At 40.7% G+C, this 20,472-nt stretch overlaps 1 protein-coding gene across 6 annotated transcripts in view; it reads right to left on the minus strand.

The window, feature by feature from the left end:
• Positions 1-20,472, minus strand: part of TSPAN9 (tetraspanin 9) — a 181,698-nt gene that overhangs the window by 140,766 nt on the left and 20,460 nt on the right. Inside the window, exon 3 of one of the 6 annotated variants that reach the window (XM_033052170.2) lies at positions 13,281-13,407. The exons of 4 other annotated variants lie outside the window; for them this stretch is intronic. The gene's annotated coding sequence lies outside the window, so the exon portion shown is untranslated. Of the gene's footprint in view, positions 1-13,280; positions 13,408-20,472 lie in introns of those variants that run through there. One more of the 6 variants, XM_033052176.2, reaches the window with a different exon arrangement.

A 20,472-nucleotide genomic window follows, 5' to 3' on the forward strand; every position in this document is an offset into this window, starting at 1 on the left:
TTAGGATAAGCCATCTAATATATGATACAACTGTGACAGTCAGTGAGTGACATGGCACCAAAACTGCCAAAAGGAATAAATACCCTGGCATCCAGGGTTAAATCAAATGCTGATAAGGCTAACTATAGTGCAAAAGCATCTGAAAAGCAGATCATGAGAACAAAAAGGCTTAACCACTTTCTGCCAGCAAGTCTGCAAACCTCATCCTTCAATATTTATGCATCTTATGTGTGCCTCTTATTGAGGAATTGACCCTTGCTGCAATCAAAGGTGTAAGTACTGCTTTGGCTACAGACCATCTAACAATAATACACATGCAAAGCACACAAATTACATTCCCCTTAGCACAGAAAGGGCTGTGCTGCTAATGGGAAACGTGGTATTTGGAGACAATGATGAAATTCTAACAGCTGCAGCAGACTGAAGGATGGAGGGGGGGAAAAAGAGAGAAAGCAAACAGAGATGTAGGGAAAGGACTAGAGCCAAACTAACTGCTGGGTAAAAACAGCCTAAGAGAGAGGTATTTTTGGAGTTCCCACATCCTTTTCATCCCTCTTGTATTTTACCAGTTACAGAAAAAAATAGTAGCTCATAAATAAACTAATCAGAATTGTTATCAACAACCCTGTCAGGTGATCATTCATCGCATCGTGAATCTTCTTTGTATAAGCACACAAATACACTGATGATAAGTACTACAGAAAACACCTTAACAGAAAAATAAATGCAAAGATGACCAGAAAGTCAAGCATCCATCACTGTCATAACCTACACAAAGAGGTTTTGCAACTACCTAATAGTTTAAAACTGTTGAGTAAGAGCCATTAAAAACGAAGATAAATGAGGGGGAAAAAAGAATTTTTTCCACTCTGTGTGGAAATTATTGGTATCCAAAGGTCAGTCTATAGAAGGTGATGAATTTGGAGTGGGACTACAGGTCTTAAAGTCCACCTATGTGTGGTGTTAGCAACTGCAGTGGGCGTGTAATTGCTAGGAACTATAAAGCCAGCAGCTAGCCAGCAGCTACTTGCTGGTTACACACGTAGCTAAGCTAGGTGGCTTGGCAGACAGTTATGCATGTGTCTCTGGGAGTCAGGCAAATGGCGGAATTGTATTCTGGAGACATCAGGGTGGTCCTGGCCACCTTTTGGAGAGACTCAAATCTGGAAGTCACCTGGAAGATATGCTAGTGGACGGACTCTACATCCAAGGCTAACAACTGGAGGATCCACAGTGCAGGGGATGCAGGAGGCAGGTGGGGCTGTCCGTGCTTGTCTGGGAGTGAGGGGGGTCTCTACCAGAAACAGGAGTGGGGCTGCAGCCCTGGGGACTCAATGTTCAGGTCATCGAGAAATCCCAGGCAAATGACAATTTTCTCTTTTTCTGCCTCAGGAAAACAAAACCAAAAAAAAAAGCTCTTACCTTGACAAGGAGACAATTTAAATGCTCATGCCACTCACAAATTCCAGTATGTTCCTACTATGTCAGTTTGACAACTTACTTAAGTATGATCAGAGGAAACCATCATCTAGCAATGGGAGGGTAGGAATGGGTAGAAGATGGAGTTAACTCCATGGCTACTTCCATACAATCAAGTGCTCAATACTAGGTAGCATCAGTGAAATTATCTCAGTTCCTTAGATGTACCAGTACACGCACCCAGTGTTGGCAACTTCAGTTAGGCTGTACATTCTGAAATTGCAGGGTTTTTTGTAATCCTAGTTTATACTGGTAAACTTAAAGGAGTGAAGGGAGTGGAAATTCTGATTCTGGTCTCCAGGGCTGTGAAAAATAAGCTTGAAAGACTGAGTTTTAATAAGAAATAAAACAAAGACAAAATAGCTTTAAAATCAAAAAGGATGAGTGGTAGAGAGAAAGGACAAAGCTTTGCTGGCCCCCCATGCCCTTGTTGCCTTTTTCCCTCATTTCATAACACCAATCTTTCTTCTACCATACTGCTGGTGCATCTAAATTTGTAGCACAGAGGAACAAATAATCTAAGTCAACAACATACATACATACATACATGCATATATATATATAACCTTTGAAGGCATTCTTCACATGGCTCAAAAGCAAAAAAGACACTGGCTTGGGTTTTTTTCCTCCATCCCTTATATTTACATTATACTTTTTATGTGAGCTTTGGAGCAGACAAAGAAAAAGCCCAAAAAAGCAAGCTTAGAGGAGGCCATACTTAAACACATTACCAGTAAGTATTTTGTGATTTTACTCTCTATCGAATTGATTCTTCTCATGCATGCTAATAGGCTAAGAAAAACAGGCTGCAACTAGAGTAGCAGTAGCACATTTGTTCTTTGTTCTGAAGGGAGCAGGATTAGAATCATGCATGCATGTTTTTCACTGCCACTCCTTTTTTTTTTATTACATTTAATTACATTTTCAGACTATGCTGCCCTGTCCTATATATATGCTTATGCTACATGAACAGACACAACATCTCTTTGTGCTGCCCTAAATCTTGGGTGCTTGCATGCTCCTGATCAAACAATGAGCTGGCAGGAAAGGGAGCTGATTTTAACTCACTGAAGAAAGAGTTCAGTGAGACATGAAGATGCACAGTAGGATTTTTTTCCCAGTCTATGGTTATCAAAACAAGGCTCCAAAGAAGCCACTGTCTCACACAACACAGTTTTTTTCAGTGCTTGTTTGTGTTCTTGTGGGGCAATTTTTGTTTTCGTCTTATTAATGCAAATTGCACACCAAAATGCTTTATGTCGTTAGCTAGGAGGAGACAAAAGCAGGAGGCGCAGGCAGAGGGTACCTCTCAGCTGAGCCTGGAAATGAGAGGGAAACTTGCTGGAATGAACAGACATTTCAGCAGTGCAGAGGCAACAGCTGTTGCACTGACAGTAATTAGATTGAGGACCTGAGGCAGGAAATGGATAGAGCCATGAAGGAACACAATGCCAAGGGACACACTAATTTCTGAATCAGTAGGTTGTTACAAGTTTTAAAGGTAGGGGAAATAGAGTAATTCCCACAAGAATGACAGAATCTGACTTGTAGAGACAAAAACTTGTTGAAAAGCTTTTAAACAAGTAGTGATAATGATGTATTATGTGACACAAAAGCACAAAATGTTGAGATTACTATCTTTTACTCCTTTTTCCGTGCCAACACGCTTTTTCTGCATACAGGCTACACAAAGTTATAACAGAAAAATACAACCCTAAGTAACTGGCTGCATGAGAGGAACTTCATTTTGTTGAGTTGCATATATCTCACAAGCAGCATCCCATCTAGCAGATGGAAATAATGAAGCAGAGACTGACACAACTACAGTACCATCATCACCAAGTAGTTCCAAGAACTAGGAACAGACTTCCCCACCCCTAAATATAACCTTTTGTATTAACTGCTGCCATAGAGAGCCAACACACTCCTCCTGGTACAATGCTCCTTGAAGACTGCTGACGATTTCTCTCCCTCTTCCTTCACTCCCAGTTCCTGAAGTTTCCTGATGTAACAGACACCTCTCAAGACACCAAAGCAAGACTCAGTTGACCACCATCTGGAAGGCAATCAGAAGCTCCCTCTAGCAAATGAATATGAATCAGAACATGAATCTCACTCCTGTTCTGCAGCAGGATAGGAATGCACAGCTGTTACTACATCTCATTTCAGAGAGGCATCAGAAACTTGACATTCATGACCACCCCAAGCACATTCCGAAACTCTGCCCTGCTCAGGTCCTCACTGGCAAGTGGCCAGGCCTTGGTGGTTGGGACCACTGTGAATGAAACGTATCAGATGGCATATTGCCTTTTGTCATTTCTGGGAACTGGATTAAGCATGAGGACTGCTGCGGCACTTCATCTTGTTCCCACTGCCCTCCTACCTCAAATGGAGATGGAGCATTAGTCTCTAGTCTTACAGAGATGTAGCCAACAGATAAAACATCCCAGCTTGCACTGTAGTTCTCTGATGCAAGCGACACTGAGTTATGGAGAATGTGATGACATTCCACAGCAGGCATATAAATGCAGTGCAGCATGTTGACTATAAAGAAACACCCCTGAACTATAACACCTTGCTGCCTCATCTTTCAAATCAAAGAGGTGTTGTTTAGCACTTACACGTTAGTAAAAGTCTTGGGAGAAGCTGCAATAACCCAGGTTATTAAAAATGAGACTACAAAAAACCCTAGGAAGACAAGAGTAGCAAGGTGAATAGCAAATAAGTTTTTAATTAGAAGTTACACCTTCAAATGAAGGTTTGTGGTTTCACAGGTCAAGTCAAAAACCATGGCATATTGGTTGCAGGAGATTTTTGGCTTCTCTATTGCAACAGGGGCTTCACAGGTAGCTACATCAGGTCACTCAGTGCTACCAATGCTTTGGGATCCCACATCTAGACAGGGAATGGTAATAAATACCCTTCTTTATCACACACTCCGTTCTATACGCCAACAAAGCTGCTGTCCTTGCTGCATCTATGAATTAAAGCTCAGCTAGTTTATAGGAAAGAGTGAAAAAAGAAAATAGGGCAGCAAAGGGGAAAGAAAGGTTTAGGTGGTTTTTTCAGTCTTAGCTGTTTGACCACCACATTTGCATCGGCCTTTTGGTTTTTATTTTCAAGAATGTTTTGGCAGTTCCCTGTTCAACTGTAGTGAGCAAGAAGCTGATACAGCATCTTTGTTGCAGACAAACATTGGAAAGTTTTGAGCCAATGAAAAGAGCAATGTCCATGTATACTGCATGGTGGAAAACCAGCCACATAGTGACTATGAAAATGATACCTTTGGTCAGAGGCAGGATTTACACATGAAAGAGAAACACTACAGTTTCAATCAAAAGCTCAAAAATTTCTCTAGCTGAATGCTGGAGATTATTCTAACTAGATACTTTTTCCATCTCTGCAGCTACCCCTTAAGTTATTTCATCTCAACTGAGCCTGAGTTCAGTCCTGGTTATAATTCAAAAGAAAATTTATTTATGTGTATCTTGAAGACCTTAGTGTCAACAATTTAATTCTTTTTCGGTTTTTTCTTTTTTTTTAATTATGAAAGTCTCACAAGGGTATAAGGGTATCTCCTGAAATTCAGCATTTGACATAGGATTAGAATGTTGGACTGTAGCTGACACACATCAAAGCAAGTGACTGCACCAAGCCACACCATGTTATACAGTCTGAAGCTGCAGCCTCTACTACTGCCTCAAGGATCTCCACTTAGAGCTGTATTCTCCAGCACAGATCCAGCCTCACACATACCAAGTTTCCGAGTCACAGCCTTTGCCTGCAGTGTCCTTCAACAGTGCTTACAGAAAGAAATCCAAGAAGCTAAAAGCAAGGCTAGAGCTCTAATAAGCACTAGTGACTGCATGGGCAGAGCACACTGACCACAAAGCACTACTTAGGCAAGTACTGCCATCAATAGGCCAATGAAGACTTGGGCTCATTTGTCTACACCTCATTTTTGCCAATGCAGACATGTTGTCGGCCTCAATCCCACACTTGAATTGGCATAGACTGGAAATTTTTACTGTATCATCACATTAGCAAAATTCAGCTTGCCACTGTCTATCTTTCCACTTAAAGAACGGATTTAAACTGCAGTTCCAACAGGAAACTTACTGATATACCTCTACAAATAAAAAGGCTTACAGTATAATAAATAAACTGCAATACTGAGCTCCGGTACGACTATTACTTGCATATCCACAGAGCACTTACAGCATTATGCTTTTTTTTTCCCCAACTCTTACAGTTCCAATTTGTTTTCTGTGATACTGAATGGCTCCTATTCCCGAGTTTGCCTTTTACAAAGCAGGCCCTGAAATGTAATTCACTTGGTTGACACAGTTACACTTAAGTAGTTTACTGACATTCAAACAAATTACTCATTTGAAGTCTGCACAAGCCTCCTGTTTCTCATGTTTCCATGATGTGGAAATGTCAAGGGTTTCTACCACAAAGAAATTCCATTTTTTACAATCTCATTTTTTCTGAGAAGTTCTGACTTTGAATTTCCTCCCAGACTGCCTTATACAGTTGAACCATTAGCATCCCCATCTTCTTTCACCATCTACACAACCTTGAGTGTTACTTATCTGCTTTAAAGTCATTTTATCTACTCTGTGAACTTTAAAAATGTGAACTTTGAACATTCAAAAAAGCAAATGGTGAAGAATGGCAAGACTGCAACCTAATTGTGAAGAAAATCCAAGGAAACTACTATTAGGGACATATAACATCTGTAATTAGATCTGGGCCATCTACAGAAAATCTTGCGAATCCCCAGCCACTCCTTTTCCCTGACCTAGACATGGCAATATTAAGAAGTTTAGTTAATGGTTTTTAATTTGATACTAAGAGCAGTTCAGTCATCTCAGAGCCACTCTAAATAAAACCACTGGCAAAATAAACCAGCACTGGGTATGACAGCTGGCCATCAGCAAGGCCAGTAGGCAAAAATCAAACCTTTGCAGCAGAAGTGAGGACTTTTCACAGTTAAAAGGGTTAAACTCGTCCCCAGGCACTCTGCTTTTCCCATGTATCTGATAAAATTTAGAAGTACCAGCTGCAGCTCACTGGTCCACCTTCAAATCCACCTGGTTGTTCATGGGGCAACTCTATTTGTTTTATATTAATAACACTAATACCATTAATACTGTACAGGCAGAAGTGAAGCAGCAACTCCTACACTACTTGCTGGCTGGTTAAATTAATTTTTCCTGAGGTCTCTTCTTCCCACAAACTGGTCCCTGTTCTTGTGTTTGCTCTCAAATCCAACAGAGTCTGTATCCTGTGACTCAGAGGTACTTTTACCTGCTGAACATTTCCTTCGCTCTTCTGTTACACCTAAAAGCCTGCAAGATTTTACAGCCTTCCTATCTAGAAAGGCTACAGCCCTAACTATTGACAAATAAATCCTCTTCTTGCATTATGATGCAATTAAAAAGGGTCCTGATAGATCAACAGGTAGGAAATAAAAGAACACAAATTAATTTATGGGCTTGCTCTGGGAAACCTCAAGACATCGATCAAATATCAGTAGTAAAGGCAGGCACCTTATCATTGGGAAGCTCACAAAACACAATGGCTGCAGGTTTAGCATTTCTCATGCAGATGTCTGTGTTACTGCTGGCCCTGAGGAGCACATCAGCCACAGTCACTAAACAGAGGGCTTCAAAATAGGGAACATGTCCATCTTAAATCTCTAATGAAGGAAAGCAAGTAACAGAATTTTCCCTAATCTGCTTTCCCCAGTTTTTCATCTAGAAAGTCAAGACTTCCACAAAACTGTTGCACTTTATCTTGAAGCTTACCTTCTCTCTATAATGGTTTTCAAGCTTTTAGGGCTTGCCTAGCTGGATACAAGTATTCCCAGTGAGCTACCTACCTAATCTGAAGCACAAGACTTCTGAATTCTCTCCTTCTGATTTTGGGGTGGGAAAGGGCTTCAATCTATACAAATCAGGGTGCTACAGTTCTGCATATGTACACAGTGTAAGAAAAAGATTCCCAGCAGTCAGGGAGAGGAAAGAGGAGGGACAAAACAAGGTATGCTTCGGGTTCAGTTTGCATCTGCTCAAGGTGAATAATGCAGAGATCACTGGAAAGCAGAGGGAAAAGTGTCTACACACTGAATCAGCTATTCCTCTGTATGCTGTTTATTCTTGATAATTGGGCACAAAAAAAATTTGTAAAATCCCACTTAGATAATCAGTCACTCATCAAAAGTCAAAATCATCCTGCTGCCAAGAACATGCCTTTTTGTTAAGACACAAGTTTAGTTTTCAATAAATTTATCTATAAATAGAGATTAACTATGTGGGATTTGAGGAATTTCTATACTGTCAGTCTTCATGACTGCACTGAAATACCATAATTTCTCCTGAACGTTCAGCTCATGCAATCCTGCAGTGGCATAGGCACAGGTATGTTTTGTCAAGTGTTCCAGAATCAAGACATTATTGTTCCAAGGCCCTCCCTTTGAGCTCAAACTTCAACCGAAAATAACCTCCAGTGATGTCACTGCAGAAACAAAAAGAAACACTAATTTTAAGTTGTTCTATCACATCAGGGAGGGATGACTTACGCTTTAAAAAATAAGTAGCAGAGAGTATTAAAAAACCATTTCCATCTTCCAAGCAAAGACATGTTTTATGTGAGAAAATCTATTCTCTAGATGATAAGTTGAAGAGTAATATAAAGTGAGTCTGAACTGTTGCCCAGACAAAACCTATTTCCTGACCAACCTTTCCAACCTGTATCTCAAATACATGCAGCCTCACAGGACGGTCAGGGAATACACTGATCAGATTGTATGTCCAAGGGCATTAAAATTACTGTGGCTGGAAGCTGCATTGCATTTCTTAATGAGCTGAAATCAGATGTTAACAAGCTACAGCTGAAGCTGTGGATGCTCTACTATGCTCTGACAGCCAGTACACATTCTCTCTCAGCAGGGACTATAAAAAAATGTGGGAACTGGGTGGAAATGTCTTCTATTAGCTCAGTGTCTCTGCTCTGTACCTGCCTCCAAATACGCCATGAAGCTGCAAACTATTGGAATTATAGATACCACCAATTACTGCTACTTGTCTTGACCCAGTAAAAAGCCAGATGGAGGTCTAAGCAAGAAACAAACAAAAGATAAGAGCAGCTGAGAGTGAGATTATTCCCAGCAATATGCAATTTAGGTGAAGCCTATGAGTTCCTGGCAAACTGCCCATGAGAATGCTGCTAAGCCTAATTGAATACCTCTGACCTATGGATGTTTACAGAAAGGCAGCAGTCATACAGTGCTGCAGGGATAAATGAATGGGACTAAAAAAATTAAACAAGAGAAGAAAAAGCGAGAACCAGACTTAAAATTTTAGAAATACTGTGAGTTTTCCTAGCTATGGCTGAGTTATCCATGACCCTGGAGACAGTTTGAATACTTAAGTATTTAATGATTGCTGAGTCAATCATTCATTCAACATAATTTCTGGTTAAAATAAATTTTTAAAAACCAGAAATTTTAAAATTGTGGAAATTAAGCTGTTCTGATTTCTTTTTGATAGCCTCAGACACATAGACTAATAAGAGATTACATAGATTTGATTAAATGCCCATCAATCTGGCATGTCCCACATCTTAATTTTAAGTAGGTGGTCAATATTACAGAAAGGGAGGGGGAAAAACCCACACAAAACAGTGTCTGTTGTAGTTATAAAAGCCAACTGTGCTTACAAAAAGCTATTTTTTTCTTCTGTGTCCTTTCTTTTTTTTCCACTGTCATTTTTCCCCACTCTTATCCAGCAGCCACACTGATGAGAGGCTAAGAGAATCCATGATCTGTATACAAAGAAAGAAAAAGAAGTATGTGCAGCTTGTGAGAGACTCTGTCTAGCTCTCCGAACAGTTCAGTTTGAATAGCTTCTATATGAACACTGTAGGAGTATTAATCCAATCTTTGGTGTGTTAGGTTTATTCAGGATTTTAGTAAGGCTTTGGATACCCCTCACAGCATCCTCCTGGACAAGCTGTCCCAGCTGTGATCTGAGCAGGTTCACACAGTGCTAGGTGAAGAACTGGCTGAAGAGCAGGGCTCAAAGGGGTGCAGTGAATGGGGGGCTACAGCTGGCTGGTGACTGGTCACCAGTGGTGTTCTGCAGGGCTCAATTATAGGGACAGTTCTGTGTTTATCGGTGATCTGGATGCAGGAGCTGAGTGCACTATCAACAAGTTTGCTGTTGATACTAAACCAGGAGGTTCTGTTGATTCTTTGGAGGGACAAGAGGCCTTGAAGAGGAATCCGCATAGAGCATTGGGCAATCATCCCTGGCATGAAATTTAACAATAACAAGTGCCAGATCCTGCACCTGGGATGGAGTAACTGCAGGCACAGATAAAATCTGGGAGAGGAGTCTGGGGAGTCCCTGCAGGGAGGACCCTGGGGGTACTGGTGGGCAGCAGCTCAGTGAGTCAGCAGGGTGTGTCCGGGCAGCCCAGAGGGCACAAACCCTGTCCTGGGGGCATCAAACAGGGCAGCACAGCCGGGCAGAGGGGGGATCATCCGCTGCGCTCAGCGCTGGTGCAGCCTCACCCAGAGTGAAGGCAGCACTTCTGGGCACCACAATGTAAGTGGGATGGGAAGGAGGAGGAATGCATCCAGAGGAGGGCAACAAAACTGGGAATGGTTCAAAGCTGAATAAGGGAAGGCTCAGACTGGAGAATGGCAAGCACATCTTTACTGAGAGGGTGCGCAGACACTGGAACCCCCAAGACTTCCTGGATAAGTGACCAATGCCCCATCCCTGTCTAAGAAGCATTTGGGAAATGCCATAATTAATATGTTTTAACATTTGGTCAGCCCTCAAGCTGTTAGACGGTTGGGCTAGGTCATAGTTTTAGGTCCCTTCCAACTGAAATACTCCTATTCTACTCCTATTCTATTTCTATTCTATTCTATTCTATTCTATTCTATCCTATCGTATTTATTTTTAAACTTTTGTCTTCTAAGTTACTTCCAAGGCTCCTGATATCCTACATCCCTGTCCAGTTGTAATTAATACAGCATAAAGCTGTACTATCCCCATTTTAGATCCTTGCCACACCATTAGCTAGAACTCCTTATAAGCCATCAGCTCCAGAGTAATTTTCAGATCAACCAGTTCTGTGAGAATGCTATTAGAACAATATATTGGGTACTTAAGCAAAATCAAAGTAAGAATTTGTCAGGAACATGTGTCAACTAGAGGCTTATAGTGAACAGAATTATTTTTCATTTTCATCTCATTGTACTGCACTGCCTGTCATTGCTGGCGCCGTCACAGCTTGCCACGGTGATGCATGAACTTGTCACCTCAAAATTGGACTGCTGTGACCTACACAGAGTGATGTTGCACGGGCCCTGCAGCTGGCACAGAATGCTGAGGTTCATTTATGAGGAGACATGGTGCTACTTCAGCAGATTGGGCTCATGTTTCAATGGTCTGTACCTGTAAAATTAAAAATTCAAGGTTCTGATTTTAATAATTACAGCCAAACTACATGAGAGAGAATTACCCAAGAAACCAAGCCCTGCTGACAACTGCTGCTGTAACAACTCAGCATTGGAGATAAACTAAACTACCAAAGAGAGGATTCTCACAGACAGGTTCTAGCTTTGGTTTTTTCATGTCCACTGAGAGCTCAGCACAGTTCAAATTCATTTTGGCACGCTTTCTTATTCATCCCAACTTTCCCCAAACTCTAGCAAAAGCAGGGGTTGGAGATAAGGGGCGACTGACTTATAAATAGCCACATTTCATTTCCTTTGCAGATATAGGAAGTATATCATAAAATACGCTCTTACAGACTTTCAGTAAACATATGGCTGTTAATAACAAAATCAACCAACCAACAAAACAAAACAAAAGCACAAAAAAACCCAAACCCCAACAAATAAAAAGTACCTGTCAAGCACACTTTTTTAACAAATCTCTTTACTGTGCAGATATTCTGGATATCTCACTTGACCACTGAAGTAACTGAGAGCACAGGATTTCACTTACAGTAATTTCACGACTATAAGGCGCACCCTTTTGACTAAAATTTTCCCCTGAACCCAGAAGTGCGCCTTATAGTCCGGTGCACCTTATCTGATGTACAAAGTGAGCCGTGAGCCATGGGGGGAGCCGGCAGTACCGCGGCAGCCGAGTGGGGGCAGGCCCAGGGGCCCGCGGCACCACCCCTGCCAGGTGGAGGCGGGGCCGGGGGCCCATGGCTGCCAGGTTGAGGCGGGGCCTCGGCCAGCAAACGCGTGGGGGGAGCTGGGGGCGGAGCCTCGCTGCAAAAAAAAAGTGCGCCCTATAGTCCGGTGCACCCTATATGATCTACAAAGTTGCAAATTTTGCCGACTCCCGGGGGGTGCGCCTTATAGTCCGGTGCGCCTTATGGTCGTGAAATTACTGTAGTAATTTCTCTCTGACAAACATCAATTGTAGTTCCTTTTTCTTGGAAATGTGTTTTGCAAAGACTTGCCAATTTTGCTTTAGTTACTTCCAGTTAAGAATGTTCAAATCCATTTTGAATCAATGCACCCACTAGAAACTCATAAAATTACTGAAGGAATCATTAGGACACACTGCCTATCCCTGTCACATATGCATCTCTTGGCTTATATGTAAGAACACAGTGACCTCCTTCAACACAAAATAAACTTTACATACCCAGAAAAAAACAGAGATGCCACTGCCAATCCTGTTCTGTTTCTCTAAAAACATGCAATTTGTCCGTACTGCCAAAATGCAATAACCCACCTCTTCATAAATCTTCAAATGTTTCTACACTCAAAGCTTCTAATACCATCTTTTTAGGAACCACTGAAAACCACTTCCATTATTAAAAAAACTGAATGAAAATCTATCCCAGATATTTCTTGACGTCTAAGATACCTCCTACAACTAAGAAGACATGTGAGTCAGAATTTAAGCAACTGAATAAATACATTTCAAGCAGGTTTAGCTTCAGGACTGCTTTAGGAACACAGTTGCATAGTGCAGATGTGCTGATCCACAGCACCCTAAGTCACTGAGAAGCAGGTAGTATCTGTGACTTAGATACCAGCATTTCTACTAAAGATTTCCCTTATGATTATGAGCTCATCTGTAGAAGTTCATGAACTGTATGACTCATGGCAGAAATAAATCTTCTAGTAAACACATTCCTTCTTAGGATTTTTTGGGGGTTTTCTTTGTTTGTTTTTTTCCCCTGGTTGTTTCTATTTTAATACGGTTTACAATCACTTTATGACCCAGAATAAAAACTGCTATGACAGCATTCATTATGGGAAGCTGTAACTAATCACAAGTCAAAGCTGATCAAAAAAAAAAACACTTGTAGTTTTGCCTCATTCTTAAAGAATGACCTTATCATGCAACAAATAAACTTTTTGTGTACTGTTCCCGCTGCCCTGCAAAATTCTCTATAGAAATGAAACATAATATTATGCCACTTGGCAATGTATCAGGACTTATGGCCTATAAAGGGACAGCTAAAGGCTGTACCAGATGCTTCTTCATCAGAAAACTAAAGAGAAACTGGAGCAAGACAGAGAGGCTTTTGTTATTGCTAATGCTTCCGTGTTTGTTCTCAGGAGCTCTCCACCCTCAGGGAGGAAGAGACCATTACATTAGTGCCTCACAAACTTAACAAACTTACAAGGAGAATTTAAGTACTAGCCAAAGAATTTAGACCAGCAGTCAAACCAATGCAGTGATTCTCTTGCAGAGAGCAACCCAATTAATTTAATACTCAAAGAAGCACAGGAAAACAAGCAGTACCTACTGGCTGCTGCAGCTCTTCCACTGGGAGAGTATTTCTCAACTGATCTTCCAGAGGCAGTGGGATTATGAAGGAAAAGTTCTTCTGTTTTTCTCCTGTGACTTCCTCATACACAGCAACACCACACTGCATAAAAGAGGAAAAAACACTCCACTGTCCTCATCCCACCCACACAGTGTGCAGTGGAGAACAGAAAGATATCCAACACCTTCCTCACAGAGAGATGAGATTTGAGGTGGAAGAGAACAAGATTTATGCCCTACCACGTGATTTTTTCACCACCTTGATTTGTTTCATTCGTCTGCAGTGTGCTGATCAGTGCAGCTCAGACAAGATCAAAATGAAAGCAGATGGTGCAGGAGAGGTAAATGGTAATGAATGGTAGCATAATTTTATGTCAAAAACATCAAAGCTTTATATTTTTGTAAAAGGACTGTTTCCTTTGAATTCTCACATACTAGAGGAAGCTGTAATGGACTAGCAAAATCTAAACTTCTGTAAGAAATTTTCTCCTGAGAGCATAAAATAACTGCTGCGAGGACATTGCATAACCAGGCATAAAATGAAGCAAGTTACTGAAAATCCAATCACTCATATCTAAAATAGGAAAGTAGAAAAGTGAAAATACCAAAGCAAAGCTTAGTTATCTACTAGGACCTTTAAATATGAAACCTTAATATTAAAATATAGAGTGCCAAATACAAAGCAATTTCTTTTACGAGAACCACATCCAAAGAAGGATGGCCTATTAAGCAGTCAAGCTCAAATAGAATCTGCTCTCAAATGTCATCAGAAGAGCAGTGTCTTTCCACCAGGTCTATTTCCTAACATGCAGCCACAGTTTCATCTATTAAATATAATGATAAAAATAGCCAGCGAAGGTTTATTGGTCCTTTTTGTCCTGCAAAAGCAATGCAGTTCAGAGAGAGGGAGCAGACATTTACGCTTGACTGTAAATCATCAAAACAATTTACAACTGGTTTAATTCCTCCACACCTCCAAACAATGAAATTGCACAGTGAAAGACGGGGGCATAACCATACTCAACCCGACAACTAAGCCTCACAGGGAGAAAATATGGCCCTCAGCAACTTTTCTTCAGTTTTCTAAGTGAAGCCTACTTAAAATCCCTCAATTTGCAGGACTGGCAGCTAGGGACAAAATTAAAATGCTAGAGTTTGGGTCCTTCTTGTGATCCAGAACCAATAACAGAAAAAAAAAAATGTTTTACTACTGCACTTGTTTTAATTCCTTCTATAGAAATCCAGCTTTTGCTACATCAGTTGTCTGGCACTGTCCAAAAGCCAAGCAGCCCTGCACTTTGCAGAACTCTGTATGAAAAAACTAAGCAAACATCAATCATTTTCAAAATCTGCCCTATCAGTCAGGCTGGTGAGAATGTTTGTGTTACGTCCAAAATTGCCAAAGAAGTGTCAGAAATAAAAGATACGCTCCGCAACATAAGAAAGAAATCATGGCAGAAACCAAGCAAAGTCACAAAACCTGCAGCACTTTCAGGATACCACAACAAAAAGAAATAAAGCCATTCTGTACCCAGCTCAGGCCTTTTTCTCCTCAAGCCTAGGAGAAGGGCAATCCACAGTTTGGCATCAGAGTCAGCATCACAAGCCAAACCACAAAATCCACTGTTTGAAATAAATCTTTTTTTTTTTCTTCAAAATAATACATTATATCTTTTTTTAAATCTTATTGCTTGAGTCTACTGCTTTAGTACTGTAATTCTTCTCTCCACCTCTGAAGCGAAAGAAAATCTTTTGACAAAAAGCGACAAGATTTCCTTGTAACCACACAGTTCCGGAAGCTTAGCTTGAAAGATAAAATACTATGTCCTTACAGTCACTGAAAAGCTGCAAAGGTGCAAAATTTCCTTAAGAGAGGCACAGGTTAATTTTCAGACCACATGATCTATAAATACAGAAAAAATAACTGATCCCAAGTCAGAAAAATCAGCTTTAAACACTAACCCTTTAAAGTGTAAGAGATTAAACTCTTAAGAGACAGAGTTCCTTTCTCAAAAGTTTAATGATACTATTTTATTACTGTTCCAGACACCATTCAAAGTTTTAGTTCAAATAAACATTTGATGACTTAGCTGCTGAAAAATATTGTTCAACACTTGCAGTAAGTGTACCAAAACAGGAAGAGAGGAAATTAAACCCAAAAATATACAAAAGCAACCAACTCACAAGACAGAATATATTCTTACTTTACAGCCAGAACAGATTAATATCCCATCTCTGACAATACACCCTTAAAACAACTTACATGTTTCACCATGTATTTCTCCATATTTTTTAAATAAAAATAAGTTATGTTTCCAATTTCAGGTTTAACTGAAGAACTTCTTTGGCAATTTTCACATGAGCTGTAAAAATAGTAATTTTTAATTGGTTTGATCTTTCCTTTCTAAAGTCTTCATATTGGATTGTTTCCTGATTGCTGAGAGGATAGAATACAGTAATTTCACGATTATAAGCCGCACCATTTTGACTAAAATTTTGGTCCAAACCCAAAGTGCGGCTTATAATCAGGTGTGGCTTATATATGGACAAAGAACAAAAAAGTTGCTGTTTTAGTTTGGAGGACAGATGTCTGCTGAGAAAGGCAGGAGCTTCTCTTTGAAATGGAGAATGCAAACCCCCTCTCTCCAAATTATTATAATTTGGAAATCAAGGGGCTTTTCAGGCAAAAATATGGAAATTAGGAATAACAGTTCTTTTCTAGGGAAATTAAAATAGAAATACAGTACTACAAAGGAACAAACTCCAAACCCTGACAAAGTCAGAGCACAACCTGACACCCTGTCAGGCAGGGTGTTGGTAGCAGTCCCATTAAATGGTGGCTGCAGTCCCCTTGCAGTGACAGATGTGATTCAGTTGAAGCAGTGGTCCTGCAGAAGGTGCAGTTTTCCTCCGGAGGTCCAGTGGTGATGTGGAGAAATCCGGTTTTCCTCTGGAGTCCAGTGGAGAAAGGGGCTCCCTTAGTGTCCCAAAGCCTCTGTTTTTATCTTGGTAAGAAATGTTGGGTTCTTCCCCCTGGCTGGAGCAACTTTCCATGGGATGCAGTAATTTTATCAGTCACACAGTGGGACTCAATGGGCCATTAGCAGACAATGACTCCCTGGAGGAAGGATGGGGTGTGAAAAGATAAAGAACAATGCCCCGCCTAGTTTCAATGGATGGCCCATTAGCAGATTATCTGCCATTGAGATAAGGATCACTGTCCCCACCCTCAACAGATGGTGATAGAACAGATACCTTTTATCACACTCTGTACTGTAACATGCGGCTTATAATCAGGTGCGGCTTATATATGGACAAAGAACAAAAAGTTGCTGAAACCCAGAAGTGCGGCTTATACTCAGTGCGGCTTATAATCGTGAAATTACTGTAATATCTGGAGGGACAGAAGTAGCCGTTTTGAAGCTCTGCTACAAAAAAAAAAAAAAAAAAAGATGGTTTTAAACCAAAGCAGAGAATAGGAAAAGATCAACCACTCAAGTGTTTTGGAAACTAATTTAAAATTACATACCAACAAAAGCGATGAAATAAATTTTAAGTTCTATAGGACAAACTTCTACTTTCTTGAGAAAATTTAAGAGGAGATCTTTAACTTTCCCATCTCCAGCATCTCTCTCTTTGGTTCTGAAACAAGGTGTCGAAAATACCCATCACACAGGAAGCACAAGCAGTATGTCTTCACAGCTACTAAAATCCGAAGCTATTCTCCCTCTTCAACTGCTGATCAGTTTAATTGCATGACGCAGCTATACAGGCACAAAGAAAGCTAGAAAGTTAGAAGCTAAATTTTAAAGTTTTAAAAACACTGAAAGAATTAAAGCAAATTAACTGCTAAAATAAACACATCACAGGCAGCTAACAAATCTCCTTTCTTCGGGTAACAAAGAATGAAAGCTGTTCTCCTAAAGCTGTTTTTCTGAAAGAACTGAAATGTTTCAGCCGCCCTCTAGTGTTAAAATTAATGCACAGGCAAGCCAAGAGCAAGGCTGAAAAGATGCCCAAGTTAAGAAATTAATTATTATTATGCTTTATTTTTAACCACTCTAAAACTAAAAATTAAAAAGTAAATTTTAAAATACCACTGGTCCAATTTTGTCTTTAAAATTAAAGTATTAAAACCTTTCCTGTAACGTACTGCCACACAGCAACTAACTACAGTAATTTCATGATTACAAGCCGCACCATTTTGACTTAAATTTAGCTCTCAACCCGGAAGTGCAGCGTACACTCCGGAGCGGCTAACATATTAACAAATTTAGGAAATTTCCAAACCTGGAAGTGAGAGCCTGCAAGCGCAGCAGCGCTGCCCAGCCCCGATAAGGGATAAGTTCTGCTTGATGCTAAAAAAACAAAATTATTTGAATTTTAAAAGAGAAAAGAATCAATCATCTATTTCCATAACTCAAGTTTTAAGATAAGCAAATATTAAAGAAATAGTGGCTTTTATAATTCACTCTACTTAAAACAAACTGTTTATATATAAGCATGGCTGGAAAATTATCCTTTTCTTCCTCAGGTTCCACATATAAATTTTAACTTGAGTTTAATTAACATGCAGAAAAAGGAAAGTTCAGAGGGAAACCTTCTCTGGAGGGTTCTTCACCAGCAAATTCAATGAAATCTTGAGCACTAATAACAAAACAAAGTTCATATAACAAAAAGTGAAACTCCTAAAAATATTAGGTATTGATAGAAGGAGAAATGCTCCAATAGACAAGCTAAGTATTAAGCTGTGTGTACTGCTGGCTCGTGGTCAGCTTGCCATCAACCAGACAGAGCTGTTTTCCAGAGAGTCAGTATGAACTGGAGCATGAACCAGGTACTCTTGGAACACATTCCTGGGCATATACACATGCTGTGGATGAATGGGACCAGTCAACACAAGACAGCCAGTGATAAATAATGCCTGACCAACTGGATTTGTGGACAATGGCAGAGCAGTGGGTGTGATTGGTGGGCACCTAGACAGGTAAAAACTGCTTGGAAGGTTGGGCTCAAAGAACAGTGGTTGAAGTGTCAAAATCTGTGCAGGGGGCCAGCAATGAGGAAAGTATTGCATGGGTCTGTCTGAAGGCTTGTCCTGTTTAACACCTTTATTAGTGACCTGGAGGTGATACAGTCCACTATCATCAGGCTTGCAGATGACAGCAAACTAGGGGATGCAGACAATAAGCTCCAGAGCAGAGCTACCATTTCAAGGAACCCAGACAGGCCGGAGAAAACAGGCTGCCAGGAAAGAACCTCTGCTGAAAAGTATTTGTGGGTACCAGTGGAGACTGGGCTAAATGGGACTCAGAATTACAATGAAGGCTAAAAGCTTGCTATACTGTATCCACAAGACAATACACAGTAGATAAGAGAAGTAATTGTTTTCCTTTACTCAACACTGAACTAAAACCAGTTCTGAGCCTCCAGTAAAAGAAAGTGTTGATCAAGGCTGTGGAACTGTTGGAGTGAGGCCACAGGAGGCACATGAAGATGATCAGAGGGCTGAAGCATCTCTGATGAAGACGTGCTGAAAGTTGGCATTGTTCTGCCTGGAGAAGGCTCAAGGGAGACTTCGCAGCACATTCCAATACCTAAAGGGGGCCTGAAAGCTGGAAAGGGACATTTTAAAAGGGCATGCACTGATAGGACAAAGAGGGAAGATTTCAAACTGAAGGAGAACCAACTTAGGCTAGATACAGTAAGTTTTTTATAATGAGGGTGATAAAACACTGGCACAGGTTGCTCAGAAAAGTGATAGATGCCTCCTGGAAACATTCAAGCTAGGTTGGATGGGGCTCTGAGCAATCTGGTCTGGTTGAAGATATCCCCGCTCATTGCAGGGGACTGGATTAGATGGCCTTTAAAAGGTCCCTTCCAAGGCTGATAAAAACAGGTTTGCTTCGTTTATGACAGCTTTGGAGGAACACAAAAGCAGACTTTCAGTTCCCAAGAGAGGGTTACCAAGGACACGAGCCAGGATTTTTATGAAAGTATGTGGTAGGAGAACAAGAGACAACTGAAGTTGCCATAGGACATTAGAAAAATCACTACTCTGAAATACTGGAACAGGTATCTGACATAGTGTGGAATCTACATCCATGCAGATATTCAAGAACCATCTGAACAACATCCAAGCAACCTAGTCTGAAGTCAGCACTGATCTTGCTTTGAGTAGGAGTTGGGCTTAGATGACCCCTGGAGGTCCCTTCTAACCTGAATGAGTCTGCAAGTGACATCACCTTATAAACCTAAGCACAGATTCAATGCCCTTTCTGACAGCAACATCATAAGCTCCAATATTGATTTATTTATGTATTTATTGTTGAGTGCCTACTACTCTGAATCTACTGAATTTATAAATGAAGTTTTATAAAATGGCATTTGAAATGGCTTTAACATCTGACATATGCCTATCCCAGGGCTTCCTGCACCATACAATGCACAAGGATGCTGGCATATGTTTGCAGCATTGGAGAATTTTTGAGCTGCTCCACCCACAACTTATCTGCTTAGTTAGCAGCATTTGTTTCAAGAAAATTTAAAACAGTGTCCCCACTCCCTCCATATGCCTCTCTCAATACAAACATATTGATAAGGGTACCAAGACACACACGGTCATATAGACACAGGCTTTTAACCGGGCTGGAAGCAAGCCCTTGGAAAGTTTCCATGACACAGATGGTGACCCCTGGCCTGTATATCACATCTGTTGTGCAACTGTCCTTACCATGTCTGCTCCACAAGACCCACAATCGGCATGAAGGCTGCCAGTTGCGAAGTAGTGCCAAGTATCTGATCACAGTAGTCAATGATGGGGCCTACCCTTAATACCATTAATCTGGGCTAAAAATTCACGTCAGTCATGAGTAAACTTGCTGACACAAACTCTCAAGAGCAGCAATAATCCAGCAGGGCCAAACCAAATCACTGCCTGGAATGCAGAGTCTGATGTAATACTTGGCTTCAAGTTGCTCCCATGACTCTCAGTTACACATACAGATACAGTCACCCACATTACACAGCTACTTTTGTTCAGCAGTTTTGTGAAATCTGTCAAAAAATTCAATGTTGTTCACACCAGTATCAGCAGACGGCATTACATCACAGTAAGCACACTGGATCTCTGAAGCCCAGTTAGATCTTTAGGAAGACAAAGACAAAT

Source organism: Catharus ustulatus, chromosome 2 (genome assembly GCF_009819885.2).
Source record: "Catharus ustulatus isolate bCatUst1 chromosome 2, bCatUst1.pri.v2, whole genome shotgun sequence".
NCBI classification, from domain to species: Eukaryota; Metazoa; Chordata; class Aves; order Passeriformes; family Turdidae; genus Catharus; species Catharus ustulatus.